This window comes from Pinus tabuliformis, chromosome Q (genome assembly GCF_031772625.1).
Source record: "Pinus tabuliformis cultivar Carrire ecotype Pingquan chromosome Q, CPIR1, whole genome shotgun sequence".
Lineage (NCBI taxonomy): Eukaryota > Viridiplantae > Streptophyta > Pinopsida > Pinales > Pinaceae > Pinus > Pinus tabuliformis.
The window spans coordinates 1056537717-1056564471 of record NC_142296.1 but is presented as its reverse complement, the minus strand read 5'-3'; the positions used below and the strand labels follow the sequence as shown (position 1 = coordinate 1056564471).

At 42.8% G+C, this 26755-nt stretch overlaps 2 pseudogenes; both read left to right on the top strand.

Annotated features, from left to right (window-relative positions):
- Positions 1-17223: 17223 nt before the first annotated feature.
- On the top strand, positions 17224-18361 carry LOC149223143 (pre-mRNA-processing-splicing factor 8A pseudogene; annotated as a pseudogene).
- A 489-nt stretch (positions 18362-18850) lies between these two features.
- LOC149223142 (histone-binding protein MSI1 pseudogene) lies at positions 18851-19612 on the top strand (annotated as a pseudogene).
- Positions 19613-26755: the final 7143 nt, after the last annotated feature.

Here is a 26755-nt window from a genome sequence, read left to right as displayed (position 1 = left end):
CATGGTGTGTACTCACCATATATATCAAGGAAGGTTGCAAGCCTGTCTGACAACCCCAACGGAGGATGAATCCAGATATTAAATATATGGTCAAAGAATAACTGCAAAAACTGCTAGATGCAGGGTTCATTTACCCTATCTCAGATAGTGAGTGGGTCTCTCCTTTGGTGTTGGTTCGAAAGAAAAATGGTAAGTGGAGGATTTGTTTTGATTACAAGGAGTTAAACAAAGCCACAAAGAAGGACCATTTCCCTCTAACTTTCATCGACCAAGTGCTAGATGGCCTAGCAGGGAATTTTTTTTCTCTTTCCTAGATGGATTCAGCGGGTACAATCAAATCCAGATCAGCCCAGAAGACCAGGATAAAACCACCTTCACTTTTCCTTGGGATATTTTCGCCTATAGGGTCCTTCCTTTTGACCTATGCAATGCTTCTACCACTTTTTGGAGAGCAGTCCTGAATATCTTTTCCGAGTTAGTCCATGATGCGGTAGAAGTCTATATGGATGATTTCACACCTTATGGGGGTGATTTCAAGGAGGCTTTGTCCAACTTAGGTAAGTTTATGCACAAATGCATTGAAATGAACCTATCTCTCAGTCCTGAGAAATGTGAATTCTTGATGACTGCAGGTGGACCCAAACAAAATAGCTATCATCCAAAGGGTCCCACCTCCACAAAAGCAGAGAGATGTCAAAAGTTTCCTAGGGTTAGCTGGATACTACCGAAGGTTTATAAAAGACTTCAGCAAGTTGGCTTCTCCTTTATTTGGGTTATTGGCCAAAGACTCTGAGTTTGTATGGTCAAAAAGCTGTCAAGAGGCCCTAGACACCCTGAAGGACAAGTTAACCACTACACCGATTCTCCGAGGCCTAAATTGGGCCCTTCCTTTTCATATTCATGTTGATGCCTCACACAAAGCCATAGGAGTAGCCCTAGGCCAAATAGATGAGAAATTTCCTTATGCCATTTAATTTATCAGTAAGAATCTGTCAAAGGCCGAACTGAACTACACAGTGACTGAAAAGGAGCTCCTAGCTGTTATGCATTCATTGAACAAATTTAGGCATTATATTACAGGATATCAAACATTTGTACATACTGACCATGCTGCAATCAAATATTTAATGAATAAACCTGATGTGAATGCCCAGATTATTAGATGGTTACTTTTATTACAACAGTTTGATCTAACTATTGTTGATAAGCTTGGCAAGGAAAATGTTGTTGCAGACATTTTGTCCAAATTAACTTTGCCTATAGGTGAAGAGGGAATGGTTGATGATCAGTTACCAGATGAGAACTTATTCACCATTTTAGTTCTCTCTCCATTGTTTGCTATCATAGAAAATTATTTGGTATCTACACAATTCCCACCGAATCTGTCCCCCAAAGAGAAAACCAAGATCGTGAGGAAGAGAGTCCCCTTCACCTGGATTGGGGGCAACCTATTCAAACTTGGCCCAGATCAAATTTTGAGAAGATGTGTTAGGGAGGAGGAAGTCTTTGACATCCTTTTGACCTGTCATGATGGGCCTTGTGGAGGTCACTTTGCAGCAAAGAGGACAACATTTAAAGTGTTACAAGCTGGGTATTATTGGCCCACTCTTCATCAGGATGTGAAAAGATATACTAGTCAGTGTGATTGGTGCCAAAGGATGGGAAAGCCTACTCCAAGAGATGAAATTCCTTTGCAACCTCAAGTGAATTTTGAGCCATTTGACAAGTGGGGCATGGACTTCATTAGACCTATTGACCCTCCTTCCAAGAAAAAGCAGTATATCATTGTGTGCACTGACTATTTGACTAAGTGGGCTGAAACCAAGGCAATTAAGGCAACAACAGAGGAGAAGGTGGCTGATTTCTTAAGGGAGAATGTATTTTACAAATTTGGGTACCCTAGAGAACTGGTCACTGATCAAGGCATTCGGTTTACCTCCAACATGATTGAAGACTTGCCCAGTCAACACAAGATCAAGCATAAGACCTCCACTCCCTATCACCCACAAGCTAATGGGCATGTGGAGGTGACCAACAGAGCATTGGAGGGCATCTTGACCAACAGAGCATTGGGAAGATAGACTAGTTGAGGCCACTCGAGCCTATAATACCACTTGGAAGACCACCACTGGATTCAAATCCTATGATCTGGTCTATGGGAAAAAGGCCCTACTGTCCATTGAGTTTGAGTATAACACATTGAGGATGGCAGCCCAACTAGATCTAGATCTCAGCAGTGCACAACAAGAGAGATTGCTCCAGTTGAATGGTTTAGATGAATTCAGAATGCAGGCCCTCCTACACACAGAGGTAACTCAACTTCAGAGGAAGATCTGGCATGATAAGAACATCAAGGATAAGAAATTTCAAGAAGGTGATTGGGCCTTGTTATATGACTCCAGATATAAAGACTTTAAGGGCAAGTTAAGGACAAGATGGTTAGGGCCTTATGTTATAGAGAGATTTCATGATAATGGTTCAGTGCAGATCAGAACCATAGATGCAGAGGCCATTCCTTTACTTGTTAATGGGCATAGACTGAAAGTTTACAAGAGGCCATTGTCAAAGAAAGAGTTCATTGATGGTATCAATAAAACAGTGATGGTGGTGGAGCAAGTTTTAGCTCCTGCCTCATCAAGTCACTGAGAAAGAAGAAATAAGGAGACTCAGGTGAAAACCTCCATGAGGCACCTGAAACCTCTTGGGGCGGCCCAATGGTGTAAAAAAAAAAAACAAGAAAAAAAGGAAATAAAAGGATCCCTAGGTGAAAACCTCTCTTGAGGTGCCCAGGGAAAATAGCTAGAATGAAAACTTGTTAGAGGCAGACTCGTCGCTTTCAAAAAAATTAAAAAAACTAATAAGAAAAAGAAAAAAGAAAAAAAAAAGAAAAATCATGAAAAAATTATGTTTGTAGGTCAGTAGGAGGATGATCAAAGAACAAAGTAGAATAAAAAGGGACCTATTTCACTCACATTTTTAGTTTTCCACCCATCATCATTCATTACTACACCATTTCTTTCATTTTTTCACTCCTTTGCTTCAGTTTACAAGGGGACTGTGTTTTCTACAGGATCCCTTATAAACCTACAGGATCCCCTGAAAACCTACAGGATGATCCTGTAGGAATTACAGTGGCTTGGGAATCCTACAGGAAGTGACCCTAAGGCGAGAAAATGACCTGCCATGTCAAAAAAATAGCATCCCTACATCACAACTTCATTACCATACCTCTCTCCCCCTTGATCGCCCCTACATTCATAACAAAAAAAAAAAATTAAATTAGTTCTCAAAAAAAAATTTCACAATCGTCAAGAGAAAACACAGAAAAAATGAAACAGAGGCCAGAAGGGAACAACACCTAAGTATATTCCTCATTATTCACACTCCTAGACCTCCTCTCTACCCATGTCATCATCTTCAAAATCCCAGCAGAGGAAATGATTAAAAATTCTAAGGGAGAAGCAACTACAAGACATCCTGTAGGAAATCCTGTAGTAGCCTATCCCACAGAATAAAAATCATGAGTAGCAGCAAGCTTCTAGCATGAAGATCCAAGGGCAGAAGAAGCTCCAGAGTAGCAGCAACACCATCATCTTCAACACTAGGTACCTGCACATCAAGGGAATCATCAGAGAGCAATAAAAAAGGAAGGAAAAATAACATGCAACCAACACATAGCAAGCACCTCATGTCGTCAACAAAATGCAGCAAGGTATTAGCACCACAGGTAAGTATCTCGCTTCACTCTCTCATTTGCATTATGTAGTCAAAAAATGTAAAGGTTGTGAGCGAGTTGGTTTATAAGCGAAAGGTGGCCAGTTAACTTGGCCACCTTTGTTCAGTCGACGAAGACAAAACAATTGGTCCTCCCACACGTGGTAGCAGTCAAGTCAAAAAAAGAGAGGAGAAGGACAAAAAAAGTTAAGTCTACGGAGGCATGAACTGGGAGTTGATTACGAGGAGAGGGGAATGATGAGGTGGTAGTGGGGACCAACGGTCCAAAAATAGAAAATGTACCTCGGTTGCCAACACACCACCTCACTCAACTCGACCATAAGAGGAAATAATCATTGATCCCCATGCACTCATGCATTCATCTCCTCGAGGCTCACTCTAGCAAAGTCGCTCTCGTACCTAGGCAACCCATAGAAGAGAAAAATTCCACCTTTCTCCTACACAGGACTTCCTACAGGATTACATAGGAAATCCTATAGGATCACACAAGAATCCTACAGGATACAGTCAGACAGTCTACAGGATTGGTCGAGAGTAGTTTCAGAAGGGGATACATAGGGGTTGGCTACAAAAAACACCATGAGGAGGTAGGCTTTGTATTTACTTCCCTTTTTCCAAGTGAATTGCTCAGAAAAATCTCCTAGTTTGAGTGAATTTGGCAGCTGTGTAAGGGAATTGACTCCACAATTATTTCAGTCCCATTTACTTCTACATTAAAATTTGTATCAACCATCTCTGCTCCTCAAAATTCACCAGCCAAAATGACAGGGGGGTTTAATAGAAGGGAGCCCATTAACACTGTGAGAATCCACCAACACCCTCCTGTGTTAGAAATCTTCACAAGGCATAATTGGATGGGGTATTTTGAGAAATTAAGGGGGTATGATGATGGAGTGGCCCGAGAGTTTTCTCTCTCCCTCATTCCACTGACTAGAGCCCATGCCACTGCTATGGTGAGAGGCTTCTCCATAGAGCTCACCCTTGAACTCCTAAGCATGATTACCACACTTCCCCTAGGAGTGCCTTGGAGAAAGGAAGACAAGGGAGATAGACAGATTGCCAAGAAGAATATTAGGGTCCAACCCTAACCCCTTTATCTATGTAATAGGGTCGAGTCATAGTTATATTTAGTTAAAGAGTCAATAAATCCCATATTAATAATTGTAAGTGGTTGACACGTATTTAAAGAAAGGGACCACAGTTAGTTGCAAATGGGACATGGTATTAGATAGATGGTACTAAGAGAACCATGTTACTGACCCATGGTATTGCATGTATGAATCCTATATAAAGGATAGAGACTCCCCATTGAGGAGCGTCGTGTCTTATTTTGTAATCGAGCTCTACTCTGTTGGAGGTTGCCCCTTTGAAGAGGCAAGCGAACATTACTTTCATCTCTGAATAATAAAATACTTGCTATTTTTCTCATTTTGTTCCATGTTCTGGGTTATATTTCTTCGTACATTTGGTATTCTGGCATCTTCTCACAAGACAAGAGCATAACAAGTGGTATCAGAGCACTTTCCAGGGCTGATGGTATCTCCATTTTTAACATATTTTTTTTTAGGCTAGAGACGTGTTCCATCGTCTTTGAACCATGGGATCTGTCATTGTGTGCATAAACCTATGGATTTGTTGAGGTATGCACGCAGGAAATAAAAGAGGTGGTCACGCTTGTTGGACTCCCTTGGATCCCCTGTGGGTACCCCTTCGAGTAGTAGTGCATTAGACAGAACCGTGCATGGACTGTCTTCCATGTACCCTCTGGGTATATCGGAAGCCCCCTAGGCTCACCTGAAACCTCACCGTAGATAAAACGTCGACCATCTTGCTACTACAGTACATTGAGAACAGCACTCGGGGAGATTACTCACACATACGATAGAGTAGTCAGGTAGTACGGCCAAGGGTACAGTTGATCCTCCTTAGTTAGTGCCCTGAAAGATTAGGCCGAGTGATGAGCCCCGAATTGGGTAACTTATTGGGCTCATTTTTCCTAATTGTCCTTGATCAATCCAACATTTTTCATAGATTATGCATGTTTTTTGAGTATGTTTATGTTATTTGAACGAATAAGGGTGGTCACTTTACCAAGGAGGCTAATACGTGGTTATTTCAGGTTTTTTTGGACAAATTTTTGGAGCAAAGCCAAGCAATTATGAGCCAAGTGACAGCCAAGCTTGAGGAAGCAAGGGTGAGGATTCGTAGGGAGGTTGTCTCTTGCATTAAATGGCCCTTCCTCGAAATCTCCACCCTCAACTCGGAGCTCAACAGGCCACCAAAACAAATCCTAAAGGTAGCCAAGCAGCTTTGGGAAGAGTGACTGTTTACTGGCAGTTTGAACAGCCGAGTCCCTTGAATTAAGGAGGGCTGCTAGGCTCCTCGTAGTGTATAAATAGGAAGGCCTCAACCTTCGTAGTTTACTTTTGGAACTGTTGGGTTTTGCACTATAGTGCTATCATTATCTCAGCTCGTTTTTGTAGCTACTGTTGTATAACTTTCTTGTGACATGATTATTTTTGGGTAATGAAAGGAAACTCTATTTGGCATCAGCTCTGAGTTCTTTATAGGAGCTTGTAGCTCTTGGGGTTGGGCCCAACCCAAGTGCCAGGGCTTCCTTATGTACTATTATTTGCTTTTTATGTCTTTGCAAAATAATTTCTGTTAAGAAGATTAAAATCTTGTTGATTATCTAGGTCACTGTTGATGATTAGAAATACCTTTGATGTTCAGATTGAGTTGATAGGTTATTAAAAGGGACAAGCTTCAGAAAAAGGCCATCAAGCGCCTCTGATTTCACCTCTCCCTCAGTGGGATCAGGAGCTGGGATCAAGGTGACCTTGCTGCCAACAAAAACACAGTCTTTGCTTCGCCATGCAATCATTAGTGTTCGATTTTTATTTGCAGAAGTTGGTATACATGGTTGCAGTGCAAATAAACTTCTGTTCATTCTCTTTACTGTTAGCTAGATCAGATTAGGTCAACGTAACTAGGTCTCTGATTTTACATTTGTTGGTTCAGTTGGAAAAACAACTTGCAGAGCATCCGTACCACTTCTCTATCTGCCCATACTCCATCAATCCCATCTGCTCCATCCCCTAATGCGGATTCTTGCCTCACGTTTGCAACATTTGCTCACATAACCCTAATTTTTGTGCAACATTGCTTCACTCCTCTTGGAACAAATCCAGCCATCTTCATCTCTCCTCAGCTCCATCCACCAAGTCCTAGACCTCCTCACACCCCTGTCCTACCCCCATACTAACTCCTTCACCTTTGTCTCTCCATCCATCCTTCAAAATCCCATTTCTGAGCATCCTATAGAAAATTATAGACATCCTGTAGAAATTCCAGAACATCCTGTAGAACCCCTGCAGACTTCCTGTAGAAGCTCACGAATGAGGTTTCTTGATAGCCAAACCCTGTGAAACTCTGTGGAAGGGTGTTAGGGACCCCTTAGGCCCTCTTTGAATCTTCCCGACCTCGTCCAAGCATTTCCTCTCACCAATCCACCTCTTCACAGTCAAAAACAGTTAAATCACATGCATGATAATTATGGCAACTTATTCAAAAATACAAAAAGATGTTTTTTTTTCAGATGTTACTGTAGAAGTAGCTTAGACACATGCATTCTACCTTCCTAGAAGTCAATGGCATCTCTTTCAGTAGCTTTCATCCTCTTTCTTGCATCAGTAGGGCTAGCTGGTAAAATTAGGGTTTGTTAGGGTTCACGTTTCCTTTCAGCTTCCCAGTTTCTTTCTGCAATTAGATCAGCCTTCTTTGAGTTAGCTTTCGTCCATCAGTTAAAAAGCTTCTTCTCAGAGCTCATAGAAGTTGGCTTAAGCTCCTATCGGACTTGTGCCAGCTGACCAAGTGACAGCTGCGGCAAGAGCTAGTACTTGTGCATACAGCACCGTCGCTTCCAAGTTTGTTATGAACTACCGGGTTGATAAAAGTAAAGAAGGGAGTCCCAGGAGTTGCAGCATTATTGCTCCAATACTGGAGCCCACCATTCTTTTTGCGCCGTTTCCGGGGAAGCGTCAAAGTATTTGTGATTGCTTCTTTTCTTCTATTTTTTTCTACTCCAACCTTCTGCTAAGTAGTTTATTCAGTTCCATTCTGCGATTTCATTTCTGCAAAAGTAAATTAGACATTTCCTGCTTTCATAGATTAGCCTTTCAATTCCGCAATTTCAATTCAGCAAGCGTAGAATAGAATTTCAATTTTTCGAGCGTAGTCTAGCATTTCATTCCTGCAATTTGATTTCAGCAAAATAGCTTAGTCCTTTCCTGCTTTCATTTCAATTCCTCATTTTCATTTCCGCAAAATAGATTTTAGTAAGTTGCAATTCCATCTGTTTCAGTTTTGCAGGTACAAGCAGAAAAAAACAAAAGCAACCAAAAATCTTTTCATGCCTCATAGGAACAGAGATAATACCGGAAAATTCCTACCCAACACCCCCACCACTTCACTGAGTCACCCTTCTCTCTTCTTTGGTGGCAGTGACCCAGAAGAACCTATAGGTGAACCTCCTGAGATATATGAAGATCCTATAACAGAAGAAGAGAAAGAAAACATTCCTTTTGAGACCATGGCTGGAAACAGAAACGGTAGAGAAGATGATGAGAGAATTGAAGGTACCTTCCCTATCCAAGAGACCAACGGGGACATGAAGATGAAGAACATAAGTCCCTTAGCCTTACCTCATTTCCATGAATTGACCACTGAAGACCCTGATACCTTCCTGTTTGAGTTTGATGTCCTTTGTCGAACTTATGACTATGCAGAAGACGAGCAAAAGTTGAAACTCTTTCCCTCTACCCTCAAGGATGCAGCATTACGCTGGTTCATGGGGTTACCTGGAAACAGTATCACCACTTGGGCTTAGATGCAGCAAGCCTTTAACAACAAATACCGGGACTACTGTAGGTCAAAGGAAACGAAGGGAGAAATCTTTCGGATGACCATGGGAAATGATGAGTCTTTAGAAGATTACGAGGAAAGGTTCCAACTCAGCTATAAACGGGCCAGGTGCACACTTGACCCTGAATCTCTAAAGCTGGTTCTACTCCGAGGAGTCCTTGGAGTCCTTCTAGATACCCTTCACATGCTAGCTGGAGGAGACATCTACCAACTACCTTTTGAGGACATAAAGACTGTGTTTAGAAACCACTCTAGGGTAGCCCGGAAAAGAGGTAGGGGGAATCCACTTTCAGCTAGTACCACCTTCTCCAAGCATGAGTTTGCTAATCAGATGGAAGACCTCAAAAGTGAGATGAGACAGACCATTGCCACGCAACTTGATACTTTCCAAATCCAACAAAAGAAAGAGGAATCTGAGAGGGCTTTGGCCATTTTTTGTCCTAGATGTACGAGGAAGCACCCTAAGAACGAGTGTCCAATGCACTCAGTAGAGGTATGTTTCATTTGTGAGGAAAACCACCCCACAAACTAATGCCCAACCTTGCCCGTATTTAAATCCATGTACCAAGGGACTGAGGCAACCACTGAACCTCTCTACTTCCTCAACCAAAGGAGGCCGCATGGGCCCAGACCTTACCAGCAGGGGATACAAGGGACATCCCAAGCTTATTATAGCCCCAACCAATCTGCTCACATACCTTCTTGGGGGCCCCCTGCTCATCCTTCCTGGTTCGCACCTCCTCCGTGGTCTTATCCATCTCAATACCATACTCAACCCACTACTCATTCGTTTCACTCACATGTCCAGCCACAACCTCAGTGGAATGCACCTCAACCGGGGTGGAGGCCCCAATACGACTCTCCTCCTGCCATTCTGCCTCCACCACCAGCTCAGCTGCAACCATTACCTCCTATTCCTCCAAGACAACCCCAGATGCTTGCTCAACCGAACCCGAACCCCAACAACTAACAGGCCCAGCAGGTATGCACTGGGGAGACAACATGCCCTACCTATGCTGTGGAGATCCAAGAGATCAACATGCGATCTGGGAAGACCCTTCCAGATCACCAACCTCCTCCCCCAGAGGACGAGGAAGAGAAACAGGAAAGTGAACCCAAAGCCATTCCACCCTTTCCTGAGAGACTAACAGTAACCACACAACCGAACCCAGAAGAGACTGAACTTCTGGGAGAACTTAAACAGTTGTGTGTGAAAATACCACTTCTCCAGGCCATAAAAGATGTACCAATATACAACAAATTGATTAAGGAGAAGTGTTTCAGGCACCTAGGCAGGCAAAAGAGAGATGCCCCGACTATCAATGTCATAGGACAACTGTCCGATCTAATGTTGGGGCAAGTCATATGTCCAAAGTATTTGGACCCTGGGAGTCCTGTAGTTGACCACATCAATGGCACCATGATCCCCCATACCTTGATTGATCTAGGGGCTGCCATTAATGTGATGACCAGGGACACCATGCTTAAACTCAACCTTCAGAGTTCCTTAAGGAAGACCTCGGCAGTCCTGTAGTTAGCAGATCGCTCCACCGTGACTCCCGAAGGGATTGTGGAAGATGTCTTGGTCTCTGTTGACTCTTGGGAGTACCCTGCGGACTTCTTGGTCCTTCAGCCAAAGGCAAAGCTCACTGGATACCCAGTGCACAGGCCTTAGAAGAGTTGGTGGAGGGTACCCAAGCCAGCACTTTAGTGGACCTCTGTGTGACTAATCCGACCTCTCCCAGAGTTAAGAATGTGGAGTTTGGCCCCGAAAGAACTTTAAAGATCAGCTCCTCCCTATCTCCCTCCCAGGAGAAGGAGCTGTGTAGCTTACTGAACAATCATCTGGATGCTTTCGCTTGGAGCTATAAGGAGATGAAAGGAGTCCACCCTTCGGTCTGTACCCATCACATTTACATTAAAGAAGATTGTAAACCAGTCAGGCAACCTCAGAGGAGAATGAATCCAGCCCTTAAAGACATTGTCAAAGAAGAATTGCAAAAATTGTTGGATGCAAGATTCATCTACCCCATCTCCGATAGTGAGTGGGTCTCACCTCTAGTGCTTGTGCCCAAGAAGAATGGGAAGTGGAGAATCTGTGTAGATTACCGAGAACTTAACAAAGCCACCAAGAAAGACCATTTCCCTTTGCCTTTCATAGATCAAGTGTTGGATGGACTGGCAGGGAAGAAGTTCTTCTCTTTCTTAGATGGGTTCAGCAGGTATAACCAGATCCAAATAAGTGTGGAGGACCAAGATAAAACCACCTTCACTTGTCCATGGGGTACCTTTGCCTATCGAGTCCTTCCCTTTGGGCTATGCAACGCTCCTGCCACTTTCCAGAGAGCGGTATTGAGCATATTTTCTTAGTTGGTCCATGATTCAGTAGAAATCTATATGGATGACTTTACTCCTTATGGGTCCAACTTCCAAGAAGCATTGACTAATCTGGGAAAAGTTCTAACCAAGTGCATTGAGATGAACTTGTCCCTCAGTCCCGAAAAATGTGAATTCTTGATGACTGAAGGGACCGTGCTAGGTCATACCATTTCTCGGCAAGGATTACAGGTGGATCCTAACAAGATTGCTATCATCCAGAAGGTCCCACCTCCTCAAAAGGTGAGAGATGTTCGGAGTTTCCTAGGCTTAGCAGGATATTATAGAAGATTCATTAAAGATTTCAGTAAGCTAGCCTCACCATTGTTTGGCCTCTTAGTGAAAGATGTTGAGATTAAATGGATTGACGACTGTCAAGGGGCTCTGGATGAGTTGAAAGATAAACTGGTGTCCGCCCCAATCTTAAGAAGTCCAAACTAGGCCCTACCTTTCCACATCCACACTGATGCATCGAACAAAGCCATAGGGGTAGCCTTAGGACAAGTTGAGGAGAAACTACCATATGCCATATACTTCGTCAGCAAAAACCTGTCCAAGGCAGAAATGAACTATACTGTAACCAAGAAAGGGTTCCTAACTGTAGTCCATTCCCTAAACAAGTTCAGACACTACATCACTGGTTATCAAACATTCGTACACATTGATCATGCTCCGATTAGATACTTAATGAATAAGCCTGATGTAAATGCCCGTATCATTAGATGGTTACTTTTGTTGCAACAATTTGATTTGACTATTGTCGACAAGCCAGGTAAGGAAAATGTTGTTGCTGACTTCTTGTCTAGATTGGATTTGCCTGAAGGTGAAGAAGGGACAGTGGAAGACCAGATGCCAAATGAACACCTATTTTCTATATCAGTACTCTCTCCATGGTTTGCTGATATAGCAAATTACTTGGTCTCAACACAGTTCCCTCCGCACCTATCCTCAAAGGAGAAGAGCATAATTGTGAGGAAGAGTGCCCCGTTCACTTGGATTGGGGGCAACCTGTTTAAACTTGGCCCAGATCAGATCTTGAGCTGTTGTGTCAGGGAGGAGGAAGTCTTTGACATCCTCCTAACCTGTCATGACGGACCTTGTGGAGGCCACTTTGCAGCAAAAAGGACTGCCTTCAAAATTCTACAGGCAGGCTACTATTGGCCTACTCTTCACCAAGATGTCAAAAGATACATCAGCTAGTGTGACCGATGTCAGAGGATGGGGAAACCGACTCCAAGGGATGAAATGCCTCTCCAACCTGTGGTGACCTTCGAGCCATTTGAGAAGTGGGGCATGGATTTTGTGGGTCCTATAAACCCTCCTTTAAAGCAAAGGTCTTACATCATTGTGTGCACCGATTATTTGACAAAGTGGGCAGAAACAAAGGCAATCAAAGCAGCAATAGAAGAAAAGGTGGCTGAGTTTTTAAGGGAAAACATCTTCTACAAGTTTGGCTACCCAAGAGAGTTAGTCACTGATCAAGGAAGCTAGTTCACCTCCAACCTGATTGAAGACTTGCTCGCTCATCACAAGATCAAGCACATGACTTCCACCCCATATCATCCACAAGCAAATGGGCAGGTGGAAGTCACTAATAGAGCATTGGAAGGGATTTTGACTAAGGTGGTGAGCAGCAGCAGAAAGGATTGGGCAGATTGCCTGGTTGAGGCCACCTGGGCCTACAACACCACTTGGAAGACTACAATAGTTTTCACACCTTATGAGCTAGTCTATGGGAAGAAAGCTTTGCTGTCCATAGAGTTCGAGTACAATACATTGAGGATGGCAGCTCAACTGGACTTAGATCTCAACCATGCTCAATGTGAAAGATTACTGCAGCTGAATGGATTAGATGAATAGCGAATGCAGGCCCTCCTCCACTCAGAAGTAGTTCAAATCCAGAGGAAGATATGGCATGACCGACACCTTAATGAAAAGCAATTCCAGTCGGGGGATTGGGCGTTGCTGTATGACTCAAGATACAAGGATTTCAAAGGAAAGCTGGGACAAGATGGTTAGGACCATATACAATGGAGAAATGCAAGGACAATGGTTCAGTCCTTATCAGGACCATTGATGAAGAAGCCATCCCCATGCTTGTCAATGGGCATCGATTGAAAATCTACAGGAAACCCCTTTCGAGGCAGGAGTTCATTGAAACTTTGGAAAAATCAGTGCTGGTAGTGGAGCAGGGTTCTGCCTCTATTCCGCCCACACCTTGATCATAAAAAAAAAAAAAGGAAAAAAAAAATATCCCTGGGTGAAAACCTCTCTGAGGCGCCCAGGGCAGACAGTGAGGGTGAAAACCTCATGGAGGCACCCCAGCTGTCTCTCAGAAAATAAAGAAATGAAATAAAATAAAAAAAAGATCCTTGGGTGAAAACCTCTCTGAGGCGCCCAGGGAAGATAGTGGGGGTGAAAACCTCATGGAGGCGCCCCTGCTGTCTCTCAAAAAAAAAGAAAAAAGAAAAAAGAAGAAAAAAGAGGAAAAAAGAGAAAAAGAGAAAAAGAAAAAGAAACAGGTCTAATCTCTGGAAAATTATTGCAGGTCGCAGGGAATACATTGAAGATAAAGAAGGTCGTGCAAAACGAGGATAGGGGTCCATACCAGGCTATAGGACATCCTTACAGACACTCCCTCCATAGCCACTCACTTTTCCCAAGATTTAAACACATTCGGGTCGAGATTCAACCTCCTACAGGAAGTTCTGAGCTTTCTACAGGAAGTTTTGGGGCTTTCTATAGGAAGTTTTGCATTTCTACAGGAAACATCCTGTAGAGCCTTCGGGAAGGCCAAATTCGATTTTGGAAAGGGATTTGAAGCTTGATGTCTGTTGATTAGGCCTGCAACCACCTCTCTCTTCCATCTATCACTTGTTTCATCTCTTCCCACCGCCATTTCAACAATCTGGTTATGTGTTCCTGCAGTCATGCAAGGAACACTGTTTTTCTCAGATTGGAAATTTTTTCCAAGTGACAAATCAAGCACACAGAGGCTTGCACACTCTACCTGTCAAAGCTCCATCAGGACTCTTCATCAGCGAATAAAACCTTGCTCGTTTAAGTATGCATCCCAAGAGGAGAAGCAGCTACAAGATATCCTACAAGAATCCTGTAGCAGTTGATCCGTCTGGAGCACATACTTTGGAGTCAGTAGCAGCTAAAATCGACACAGGGGACATAAAAAAAAAAAACTCCGCTTGGACGTGAACACCTCCTCGATAGCTAAAATCAAACAGAGCCTGTGCATGCATTGTTTACAACCAAAGGATCGGGTTCCAAAGCCGTCCATATAGCATCAACTAATGAAAGAAGGAGTTCCAGCACCTGTGCACGAAGCAGTAGCGAGTGAAGCTGTCGTTCCAAGTCCCGAAGCCTACAGAAGACGTCCACGGCCACACAGGTAAGTGTCTAACCTTATTCGTCAAATTGCATAGACTATATTCCGAAAACTGCATGTCTGTGAATGGTTCAGATTGAACAAATTTGGTGGCCAGTCAACTGACCACTCACAGTCAGTCAAATGGCCTCGTGGGATCCGAACGAGCTCGGTTACGCTTGAATTTGCCAAAGAGACATGCAGCCAACATGTGGGAAGTGTCCAGTCGAGGAGAATTGGCGGGATTGGCAGTGGTGGCGGCGGTTAATGGCAGAGGAAAGGTAACGGCGGTCAGAGACATGCAGAGGAATGATGGCCGTGACGTTGGCTAACAGATCAGCTTGGCCACCTCACCCCCTCGCCATGAATTGCACCGTAATTCAAAAATGCTCGGCCGAAGAACTCGCGTTAACCGCTGTCATTTACACTTGCAACCGTTCTCAGCGAAGTACGCGTCCTCCTCCTCCGCAGTCTGTTAGCCCAAGCTTCTCAGCCTGTTTCAAAATCCTCCCGCGTCCCAGGCTCGTTCAGAAGTGTCGTGACATCCTCCAGAAGCCAGCAAAGCATTCTACAGGAAGAGGCTCTATAGGAAATACAACATAGCCTTCTGGAGCAGAGCAAATGGATTTTTCTTCAACAAATTCGGAGTTCCGAAAGAGGTAGGCTCGAAAACCACTCTTCCCTGCATGGTATATATTGAAAGGTGGTGAATTGAACTGTCTGGAGTAGGAGAATTAGAGGCAAGTCTGCCTGTGGGTCAAGAATAGTAGTTTGCCTGTGTGTTACATGGAATGTTTCAGTTGGTTCTGCGTCAAATTCTCCTCCACAGTTCCTGTTAAGAAATTCCTTCACTAGAAACGATAAACCACTGTGAAGGTTAACTTGTGCATGAAGAATGTGAATTTTATGTGGTTGTATGCATGCTGGTGATGAAAATTAAGCTCTGCACTCTGTCTGTGGGAGCCTAATTCCCTGGTGACAGTCGAGTTTTGGGCAGCAAAAGCATTAGAACCAGGGAATTGGTGCAAAGTTGAAATACAAACACCTGAGAAATCTTGTCCTGAGGATCGAAAGAAGAAACCATAAAACAGTAGTCCCTTTCTGCTCGGAGCATTGAAACAGGGCACTCTCACCATGATAGGAGGGTTTATCAGGAAGGAACCCTCGGATTCCAGAAAATTACGTGAAACTCCCGAGGTGGTGAACCTATTCACCCGTGCCAATTAGATGAACTTTTGTGACATAATTCAAGGTCATGACGATGAGGTAATAGAAGCATTCTTAATGTCCTTGCAGCCTAAATCAAAGACACCGGCCACTGTGAATTTCAGAGGGTTGACCCTAAAGCTTACCCCACAACTCATTAGTCGGGTTATTGATCTGCCATTAGGGATACCCTGGAGCAAAGAGGAGAGGGCATTGGGCCAAAAAGCCAAGAAAGAATTCTTCCTACCAGAGGAACAATTTTCAAAAGATAAGAATGGGGTCCGGAGAGCCAGCCTACATCCTTTTTGGAGCGAGGTCAGCCTTCAGATCATGAAATACATTACCTGTGAGGGGCGGTTCAGTATTGTCTACGGTTATTACTTCCGGTTGCTAAGTGAACTCAGACATAGGATGGATTTACCCCCAGAACAGAAGTTAAGCATCCCCTATTTCATCCTACAATCATTAATTGAGTGTGGCACAAAATTGAAGGAAGGGACACTGGATCAGCTAGTCCATCATGGGCTTATCAAGTTTCTAGTGGAAGATGCCCTCCATACCTACACTGTCCCTCTCTCCTAGGAGATTTTCCGCAACATGTCCAAGGATGATGATATTCGAATTCTGGCCGAGGAACTCACTTCATCCAGTAGTGAGGAAAGGGAGCACATTGAGGCAGAAGAGAAAGCCAAGGGTAAGGAAACCTGGGATAGACCACTACAGAAAGAACAAGAAGAGAAATGAGGGAAAGGCCAAGCTGCTGAACCCAAAACTGTGGGTGGAACATAGGCACTAACACCATGGGAGAAACGATTGCAGAGCAAGGCAGAGAGGATTGAAAAATTCCAAGCAAGTGAGGACAGAACCAAGACAACCACAACAAAATTAAAAGGGAAGGCACCCCCAGCTAAGCAAACCAAAATAGTGAAAACAACTTCTACAGGAAGCCAAAAAACAGTGTCTACAGGAAGCCAGAAAACAGTTTCTACAGGAAGCCAGAAAACAGTCACCACAGGACTTTCTCCAGGAAGCATGGAGAAAGGGCAACAAAAGGAAAAATTGCCTGCGATTTTAGCCAGGGAGGTAGCAGCTGTGCTGGCTACCCTAAGCACATCTCCAAAGCAAAAAGGGAAGCGAAAGAGGGAGACTTCTGTTATCACTTAAGAATTCTAATTTCAAAACCGCTCACATTAGTTTGATGGTAAAAATTCGGTGCTAGTCTAGGTTTGAGTTTTTGTTTGCCTTAGAGTCTGAGTCTTAGGAGTCCACTATGCATCCTCATTCACCACTGGTCTCATAATTCACACAATTTCCATGTGTCAGCTTTGTTCAAAGGTTATTATGTGCTACAAAGCTCTTTAGGTGATTTCGTAGCGCATAAGTCAGTTTTAGGTGTTTTCACAGCGCAACATGTTTCAGGTGATTTCGTAGCGCAGAAACCCGGTCTAGGTGATTTTGTGCTGATCCATAGCAAATCTCACCCAGCTGTCATACTTATCAGAATCCGTTGTGTTTTAGGTCGTTAGGTGTCTTGGTACTGGCACATGTTGCAGTTGTTGCTGAGAAGGAGACAAAGGGTTCTGTTTACAATCTGCATGCATTTAATGGAAAGTTGCTCGCTGGCATCAATTAAAAGATTCAGTTATACAAATGGGAGAACCGTTCTTTTGATGAAGCCTGGAAAACAGAATACAATGTCTCAAGAGAATCAACTGTGCCACCTGGTTTATCTTATTGAGAATGCCATTATGAATTTTCCACCTGGTCACGGAGATGTTTTCCCTGCTCTTTTGAACAGTGAGAAGCTTGATGAACTACTCTCACAGGATGTAAAAGGTGGTACGCTTATCTCTTATGAAGGCCGAGTTCAGCTTCTAGAGATTGCACAGGTTCCAGAGGAGCATACTGGCGAGTTCAAGGTCATTTTCACCTGCATCTGTGGTGGATTGGGCAGGCGATAGTTGGAGATGGGAAAAATCCTCGCAGAGAAAGGCAACAGATTGCTGAAATTGAAAAGCAGGCAAAGGAAGCAAGCCAGCTCACTGCAGTTACCACGAGGACTACAAATGTGCACGGTGATAAGTTGATTGTCACCACAACTAGTCCATTTGAGCAGGCTGCTTTTGGTTCTAAAACGGATTGGCGTGTAAGGGCAATATCTGCCACAAATCTCTATCTCCGAGTCAATCATATATATGTTAACTTTGATGATATCAAGGAAACTGGCTATACATACATTATGCCAAAGAACATATTGAAAAAATTCATTTGCATAGCTGACCTTAGGACTCAGATTTCGGGGTATATTTATGGTATAAGCCCTCCCGACAATCCACAGGTGAAGAAAATTCGCTGCATATCTATGCCTCCACAATGGGGAATGCATCAGAAAGTTCATTTGCCTTTTGGCTTGAGCACGAATTTTTGAATGATTTAGAGCCTTTGGGATGGATGCATACACAACCCAACGAGCTTCCTCAATTATCACCTCAGGACTTAACATGCCATGCTTGAATCTTGGAGAATAATAAGCAGTGGGATGGAGAGAAATGTATCATTCTTACATGCAGTTTCACTCCCAGCTCCTACTCCTTAACTGCATATAAGCTTACTCCAACAGGTTATGAATGGGGGCGGCTCAACAAAGACACTGGAATCAATCCACATGGTTATCCCGCGAAGAAACAGAGTTTGAGCTCAAGTTATGCCAACCTAGTGAAGCTTCTTGTGTGGCGCATATAAGAGACAAGGTGAATGCTGATGAATCAAGTTCGAATGTTTCCTATGAAGCTCCAGAAATACTTCAAACATGCCACTTGGAAAAGATAGTGAAATCACTTGCACCAGATCGTTGTGTCTTTGGTTCTCGCGATGAAATACTTGATGAAAATTTCCATTTAAGCCAAGACCAACTTCTACACAGGTTTCTTCGTTTTCATGACAATCAGCAAATAGCAACTCAGGAACAAGAATCAACCAGTAATCCTGAATGGATACAAAGAGAACATTTTGTGCATCAAGCCCTACAAAATTTCAGGTTGTCAAATGCATTAACAAACATAACTCCAGTGAGGAAAAAACTTGTCAAGCAGTGCAAGGATCAACAAGTCTATTTATGCAAAGTTTAAAGTAGATGAGCCAAAACCATGTCAAGAGCTCGCAGAGGACTTTGGGTTATAGGTAATGTTGCAGCACTGAAACAGTCAAATAACTGGTCAGCGTTAATTGATGATGAAAAAGACAATTCAGCAGAAAATGATAGTGGGTACCCATACTTCAGAGGACGAGCCCAATTATTTGATGATAGCAGAGGTCCAGATTCCCCTGCAAAACTCTGAAGATAACATCATTGGAGGTTTTGAATCCACTGAAGCCAAGGTACAAATAATCCAGAAGATTAATCATGAAGGAGAAGTTAACAAGGCTCGCTACATGCCACAGAATTCATTTGTCATTGCAACGAAGACAGTGAGCTCAGATGTTTATGTGTTTGATTACAGCAAGCATCCATCAAAGGCTCCTCAAGAAAGGGTTTGCAATCCTGAATTGATATTGAAAGGTCATTCTAATGAAGGATATGGTTTGACATGGAGTCCTCTCAAAGAAGGTCACCTACTAAGTGGTTCAAACGATGCACAAATATGCTTGTGGGATATAAACGCTGCATTTGGAAAGAAAGTGCTTGAGGCCAATCAAATATTTAAGGTTCATGAGGGGGCAGTTGAGGATGTTTCATGGCATTTGAAGCACGAATACCTTTTTGGCTCTGTTGGAAATGATTGCCATTTGCTCATATGGGACATGCGTACACCTGCACCTAACAAGCCTCAACAATCAGTTGTAGCTCATCAGATTCAGGTAAACTCTTTGGCCTTTAATCCGTTCAATGAGTGGCTGTTGAGAAAAGAAAGCTCAAGACAGTCAGAGTTTAGTATTAAAACTGTGTCTTTTGAAATAACACAACAGTTTCGTAGCGCGCTACGAAACTGCTGAAGATGATAACTAAAGCTCAACAGTTTTGTAGTGCACTACGAAACTGCTAAAGCAACACACCCTAAATTCAATTAACCGGTTTTGAATATGAGCGGGAATTTTGAAAGGGGAATGTCTACAAGGTATGAAAGGCATCAGCTGAAGACCTAACAAGCCTCAACAATCAGTTGTAGCTCATCAGAGTGAGGTAAACTCTTTGGCCTTTAATCCGTTCAATGAGTGGCTGTTGAGGAAAGAAAGCTCAAGACAGTCAGAGTTTAGTATTGAAGCTGTGTCTTTTGAAATAACACAGCAGTTTCGTAGCGCGCTACGAAACTGCTGAAGCAACACGGTCTAAATTCAATTAACCGGTTTTGAATATGAGCGGGAATTTTGAAAAGGGAATGTCTACAAGGTATGCAAGGCATCAGCTGAAGCTATTAAGATTCAACCAGATCAAGACAGGTGGAGATAATATGTATTCGAATCTAACTTTAGATTTTTGTCATAAAGTGAACATATTTACCACACTTCAGCTTGCAAGAATTTTGGCTTTCATGTATGAAAACGGTGGACAGCACATCAAGGACGTGGCAGTCTGCTCCATTTTGGGTAATTAAAAGATAAAGGATATATTTCGTTGGATCCGAACATTTTGAGGCAAACTAAAGACCGGTACACAGGGGTAGTTTCCTATGTTTCAGAGCATTGGAAAATATGTGACATTGAAGACAAACATGGAGCCTTGAAGACCCATCACAGCCAAAACTAGAAGGGGACCAGATGTCAAAGAACGAGGATGATCGTAGACCAAGGCTGTTATGGAATTAGAGTCCTACTTGATTTAGATATCTAGAAGGTCTAGTGGAAGTTTGTTACATTTAATAGGCAGTTAAAAGCTAAATAGGTGTCACTAGAAGTAGTTTTCGAGTTCCCTTAATGTTTAAGGAGGAACTCTATATATAGAAGAATGGGAAATGTAATGGGGGTTGGAATTTTATGTAAAAAAGCCTGTTGTGAAGCTTATGAAAAGACTCTGTCCTTTTGGCAATACAGTAATGGTTTTTTGCCGCTCAAGAATCATAGTGACTTCAATGTATGAATTCCTCTTGTTGTCTTTCATGTTGTTTACAGTTTGATGAGTACTTGATTACATAGAAATCACATGCTGTGTTCTAATTTCCTTCATGTACTCATATATTGTCCCTTTTGTGTCTGCTATACTTTATGTATATTGAAGTCTGAATGCCTTGATTTCATTGCAAAGCCAATTCACTGTTAATGCTAAATGACATATGACTCCATGAGCCCAATGGATGCTTGTTGATTTAGATTTTACCAGCCTCATTCCTATTTGTTTCATAAGAAGAGTTAGCCATCTCAATCACAATCACAAACCTTAAACCCTTTGAGAGAGCCCTCTCAGGCTAAGGAGGCTAAGCCTTAGCTAAAAGATTGGTATGAAACAGTTACTTGAAGTCTTCCTGGTCTGCAGCCTTCCAGGGCTTGATTTTTGAATGATTTAGAGCCTTTGGGATGGATGCATACACAACCCAACGAGCTTCCTCAATTATCACCTCAGGACTTAACATGCCATGCTCGAATCTTGGAGAATAATAAGCAGTGGGATGGAGAGAAATGTATCATTCTTACATGCAGTTTCACTCCCGGCTCCTGCTCCTTAACTGCATATAAGCTTACTCCAATAGGTTATGAATCAGGGCAGCTCAAGAAAGACACTGGAAGCAATCCACATGGTTATCCCGCGAAGAAACAGAGTTTGAGCTCAAGTTATGCCAACTTGGTGAAGTTTCTTTTGTGGCGCATATAAGAGACAGGGTGAATGCTGATGAATCAAGTTCGAATGTTTCCTATGAAGCTCCAGAAATACTTCAAACAGGCCACTTGGAAAAGATAGTGAAATCACTTGCACCAGATCGTTGTGTCTTTGGTTCTCGTGATGAAATACTTGATGAAAATGTCCATTTAAGCCAAGACCAACTTCTACACAGGTTTCTTCATTTTCATGACAATCAACAAATAGCAACTCAGGAAAAAGAATCAACAAGTAATCTTGAATGGATACAAGGAGAACATTTTGTGCATCAAGCCCTACAAAATTTCAGGTTGTCAAATGCATTAACAAACATAACTCCAGTGATGAAAAAACTTGTCAAGAAGTGCGAGGATCAACAAGTCTATTTATGCAAAGTTTAAAGTAGATGAGCCAAAACCATGTCAAGAGCTCGCAGAGGACTTTGGGTTATAGGTAATGTTGCAGCACTGAAACAGTCAAATAACTAGTCAGCGTTAATTGATGACGAAAAAGACAATTTAGCAGAAAATGATAGTGGGTACCCATACTTCAGAGGACGAGCCCAATTATTTGATTATAGCAAAGGTCCAGATTCCCCTGCAAAACTCTGAAAATGACATCATTGAAGGTTTTTCAATCCACCGAAGCCAAGGTACAAATAATCCAGAAGATTAATCATGCCACAGAATTCATTTGTCATTGCAACGAAGACAGTGAGCCCAGATGTTTATGTGTTTGATTACAACAAGCATCCATCAAAGGCTCCTCAAAGAAAGGGTTTGCAATCCTGAATTGATATTGAAAGGTAATTCTAATTAAGGATATGGTTTGACATGGAGTCCTCTCAAAGAAGGTCACCTACTAAGTGGTTCAAACGATACACAAATATGCTTGTGGGATATAAACACTGCATTTGGAAAGAAAGTGCTTGAGGCCAATCAAATATTTAAGGTTCATGAGGGGGCAATTGAGGATGTTTCATGGCATTTGAAGCACAAATACCTTTTTGGCTTTGTTGGAAATGATTGCCATTTGCTCATATGGGACACGCGTACACCTGCATCTAACAAGCCTCAACAATTAGTTGTAGCTCATCAGAGTGAGGTAAACTCTTTGGCCTTTAATCTGTTCAATGAGTGGCTGTTGAGAAAAGAAAGCTCAAGGCAGTCAAAGTTTAGTATTAAAACTGTGTCTTTTGAAATAACACAGCAGTTTCGTAGCGCGCTACGAAATTGCTGAAGATGATAACTAAAGCTCAGCAGTTTCGTAGCGCGCTACGAAACTGCTGAAGCAACACAGTATAAATTCAATTAACCGGTTTTGAATATGAGCGGGAATTTTGAAAGGGGAATGTCTACAAGGTATGCAAGGCATCAGCTGAAGCTATTAAGATTCAACCAGATCAAGGCAGGTGGAGATAATATGTATTCGAATCCAACTTTAGATTTTTGTCATAAAGTGAACATATTTACCACACTTCAAGATATGTGAAACAACTTGCAAGAATTTTGGCTTTCACGTATGAAAACGGTGGACAGCACATCAAGGACGTGGCGGTCTGCTCCATTTTGGGTAATTAAAAGATAAAGGATATACTTCGTTGGATCTGAACATTTTGAGGCAAACTAAAGACCGGTACACAGGGGTAGTTTCCTATGTTTCAGGGCATTGGAAAACATGTGACATTGAAGACAAACATGGAGCCTTGAAGACCGATCACAGCCAAAACTAGTAGGGGACCAGATGTCAAAGAACGAGGATGATCGTAGACCAAGGCTGTTATGGAATTAGAGTCCTACTTGATTTAGATATCTAGAAGGTCTAGTGGAAGTTTGTTACATTTAATAGGCAGTTAAAAGCTAACTAGGTGTCATTGGAAGTAGTTTTCGAGTTCCCTTAATGTTTAAGGAGGAACTCTATATATAGAAGAATGGGAAATGTAATGGGGGTTGGAAGTTTATGTAAAAAAACCTGTTGTGAAGCTTATGAAAAGACTCTGTCCTTTTGGCAATACAGTAATGGTTTTTTGCTGCTCAAGAATCATAGTGACTTCAATGTATGAATTCCTCTTGTTGTCTTTCATGTTGTTTATAGTTTGATGAGTACTTGATTACTTAAAAATCACATGCTGTGTTCTAATTTCCTTCATGTACTCATATACTGTCCCTTTTGTGTTTGCTGTACTTTATGTATATTGAAGTCTGAATGCCTTGATTTCATTGCAAAGCCAATTCACTGTAAATGCTAAATGACACATGACTCCATGAGCCCAATGGATGCTTGTTGATTTAGATTTTACCAGCCTCATTACTATTTGTTTCGTAAGAAGAGTTAGCCATCTCAATCACAATCACAAACCTTAAACCCTTTGAGAGAGCCCTCTCAGGCTAAGGAGACTAAGCCTTAGCTAAAATATTGGTCTGAAACAGTTACTTGAAGTCTTCCTGGTCTGCAGCCTTCCAGGGCCTGATTTTGAGATAACACCTTCCATGTATTTTAAGGCAAGAAGGAGCATGAGGATAAAGAATGGCAGACCCCAGCCACTGTCAAAAGAGCCAATCGCAATTTTAGATACCCCAGCTACACAAAAGGAGAGGTCTCCCTCAAAGGCATCCATCACCTATGAACGGGGAAGCCCGAAGACATCAACCTGGAGAGAAAGAATGAAAATGTTGGACACAAAGGCCTCTCTACAGGATGCTGAGACTGTTCTACAGGAAACAATGGCTAGGCTAAAGGAGACCGAAGAAATGGAAGGAGAGGTAGCTAAATCACCACAGGAGGAAGAAAAGGTAGAGAAAATTGTGGAACCTAGCCCCCAGCCCATCTTGGGCTCCTACTATAACTTCTTAGAGGTCGGAAAGATCATTCCCCAAAAATTCACAGTGCCACTTTTCCTTGCACTAGAAGAAGAGAGAGTGAGGACCCACACTTGGATGAAGATCGCTAATTCCAAGGGTGTGGCAGATATATGTCCCCTGGAGGAACAACTCAAAGAGGCGAGAAGGGAATTGGCTATGGTAGGGCATGTGGAGAGCAGTCAGTGGGTCAAGCTACAGGAAGAAAATGAGCTGCTTAAACAACAGCTACAGCTACAGGGACAGAAGAAGGAAGACATGCCTCACATCTTGGGGGAACAACAGCAACAGGAGGAGCCCACAACAAACAAAGAAACCCCTGATGAACAACAAAAGAGAGATGGGTTGTAGGCTAAAATTGAGACACTGAATAGACAACTACAGGAGAAGGAATTGCAAGCAGGCCAAGAGATACAGTCTCTGAAATAGCAGGTACAACAAAAGGAGGCCCAACTGGCCTGCATGGCCAACTGGGCGATGGAAGCTCTGCAATGTAGGTAGCCTGCCAAATTGTACGCCCTATACCTTAAGGATCAGTGGTTGCAGTTTCAGATCAACACCTTGGCCCAAAGGGGCATCACTCCATTTCAAAATTATCATCAATTTGTAGCTCTATGTGGCAGTAGTTCATCAGAGGACAGGGCCAAATTATCAGAGTTTTACTTGCACAACTTAGCCCTTCCAAACATGAATGCATGGGATCCCAACACTGTGATAGGAGATGTCCAACTTATGGCCATGGCCTCTTGGATGAATCATGAGGAAAAGAGGGCAGCAGAGGTCCGCAGTATTATGAGCAGAGAACTCAGTGAGCCACTAATGATCAGAGTGGAGCTGGATGACCCCTCAGTAGTGATAAGCGCCCACCAGCACTTGGCCAACAACCCTCAGGATTTACCAGAACACATTGAGCAACAGGCTCAAGCTATTTCACACTTTGAGGACATGGAGAGACTGTTGGGGGAAAACTGCCTACATGCCTGCACAAGGCAGTGGAACACCCTGCCTCACAACTTGAAGATAAGAAACTCTCCCACCAGGATGAGGGAGGCCTTGGCAAGGGTACCTCTCTACAAACAGTTGACGCAAAATCTGCAGGCCAATTGGATTGGCCTGAAATTTAGTCCTCCTTTGCTTTTGGGGTTGCTAGAAGGAGTTAAGGAAGAGGAGGAAGACAGACAGTGGGAGGAAGTGGAAAGGAAAGCAGGATTCCACGACCAGGAAGAAGATATCACCGCGGAGGCCTGGGACGTGAGGGAGGCAGTCAAAGCTATAAAGGATGATGAGCTGGACTAGTTGCTCAGAGGATGAGCAACCCATTTAGCAGGGGGGTGATGATGAGCCTCGAATTGGGTAACTTATTGGGCTCATTTTGCCTAATTTTCCTTGATCAATCCACCATTTTTCATAGATTATGCATGTTTTTTGAGTATGTTTATGTTATTTGAACGAATAAGGGTGGTCACTTTACCAAGGAGGCTAATACGTGGTTATTTCAGGTTTTTTGGACAAATTTTGGAGCAAAGCCAAGCAATTATGAGCCAGGTGACAGCCAAGCTTGAGGAAGCAAGGGTGAGAATTCATAGGGAGGTTGTCTCTTGCATTAAATGGCCCTTCCTTGAAATCTCCACCCTCAACTCGGAGCTCAACAGGCCACCAAAGCGAATCCTAAAGGCAACCGAGCAGCTTTGGGAAGAGTTACTGTTTACTGGCAATTTGAACTGCCGAGTCCCTTGAATTAAGGAGGGCTACTAGGCCCCTTGTAGTGTATAAATAGGAAGGCCTCATCCTTCGTAGTTTACTTTTGGAACTGTTGGGTTTTGCACTATAGTGCTATCATTATCTCAGCTCGTTTTTGTAGCTACTGTTGTATAAATTTCTTGTGACATGATTATTTTTGGGTAATGAAAGGCAGCTCTATTTGGCATCAGCTCTGAGTTCTTTATAGGAGCTTGTAGCTCTTGGGGTTGGGCCCATCCCAAGTGCCAGGGCTTCCTTATGTACTGTTATTTGCTTTTTATGTCTTTGCAAAATAATTTCTGTTAAGAAGATTAAAATCTTGCTGATTATCTAGGTCACTGTTGATGATTAGAAATAATTTTGATGTTCAGATTGAGTTGATAGGTTATTAACAGGGACAAGCTTCAGAAAAAGGCCATCAAGCGCCTCTGATTTCACCTCTCCCTCAGTGGGATCAGGAGCTGGGATCAAGGTGACCTTGCTGCCAACAAAAACACAGTCTTTGCTTCACCATGCAATCATTAGTGTTCGATTTTTATTTGCAGAAGTTGGTCACATGTTCAGAGTATTGATTGCTTCGCTGCATATTTGGTATAAATGGTTTCAGTGCAAATAAACTTCTGTTCATTCTCTTTACTGTTAGCTAGATCAGATTAGGTCAACATAACTAGGTCTCTGATTTTACATTTGTTGGTTCAGTTGGAAAAACAACTTGCAGAGAACCCGTACCACTTCTCTATCTGCCCATAC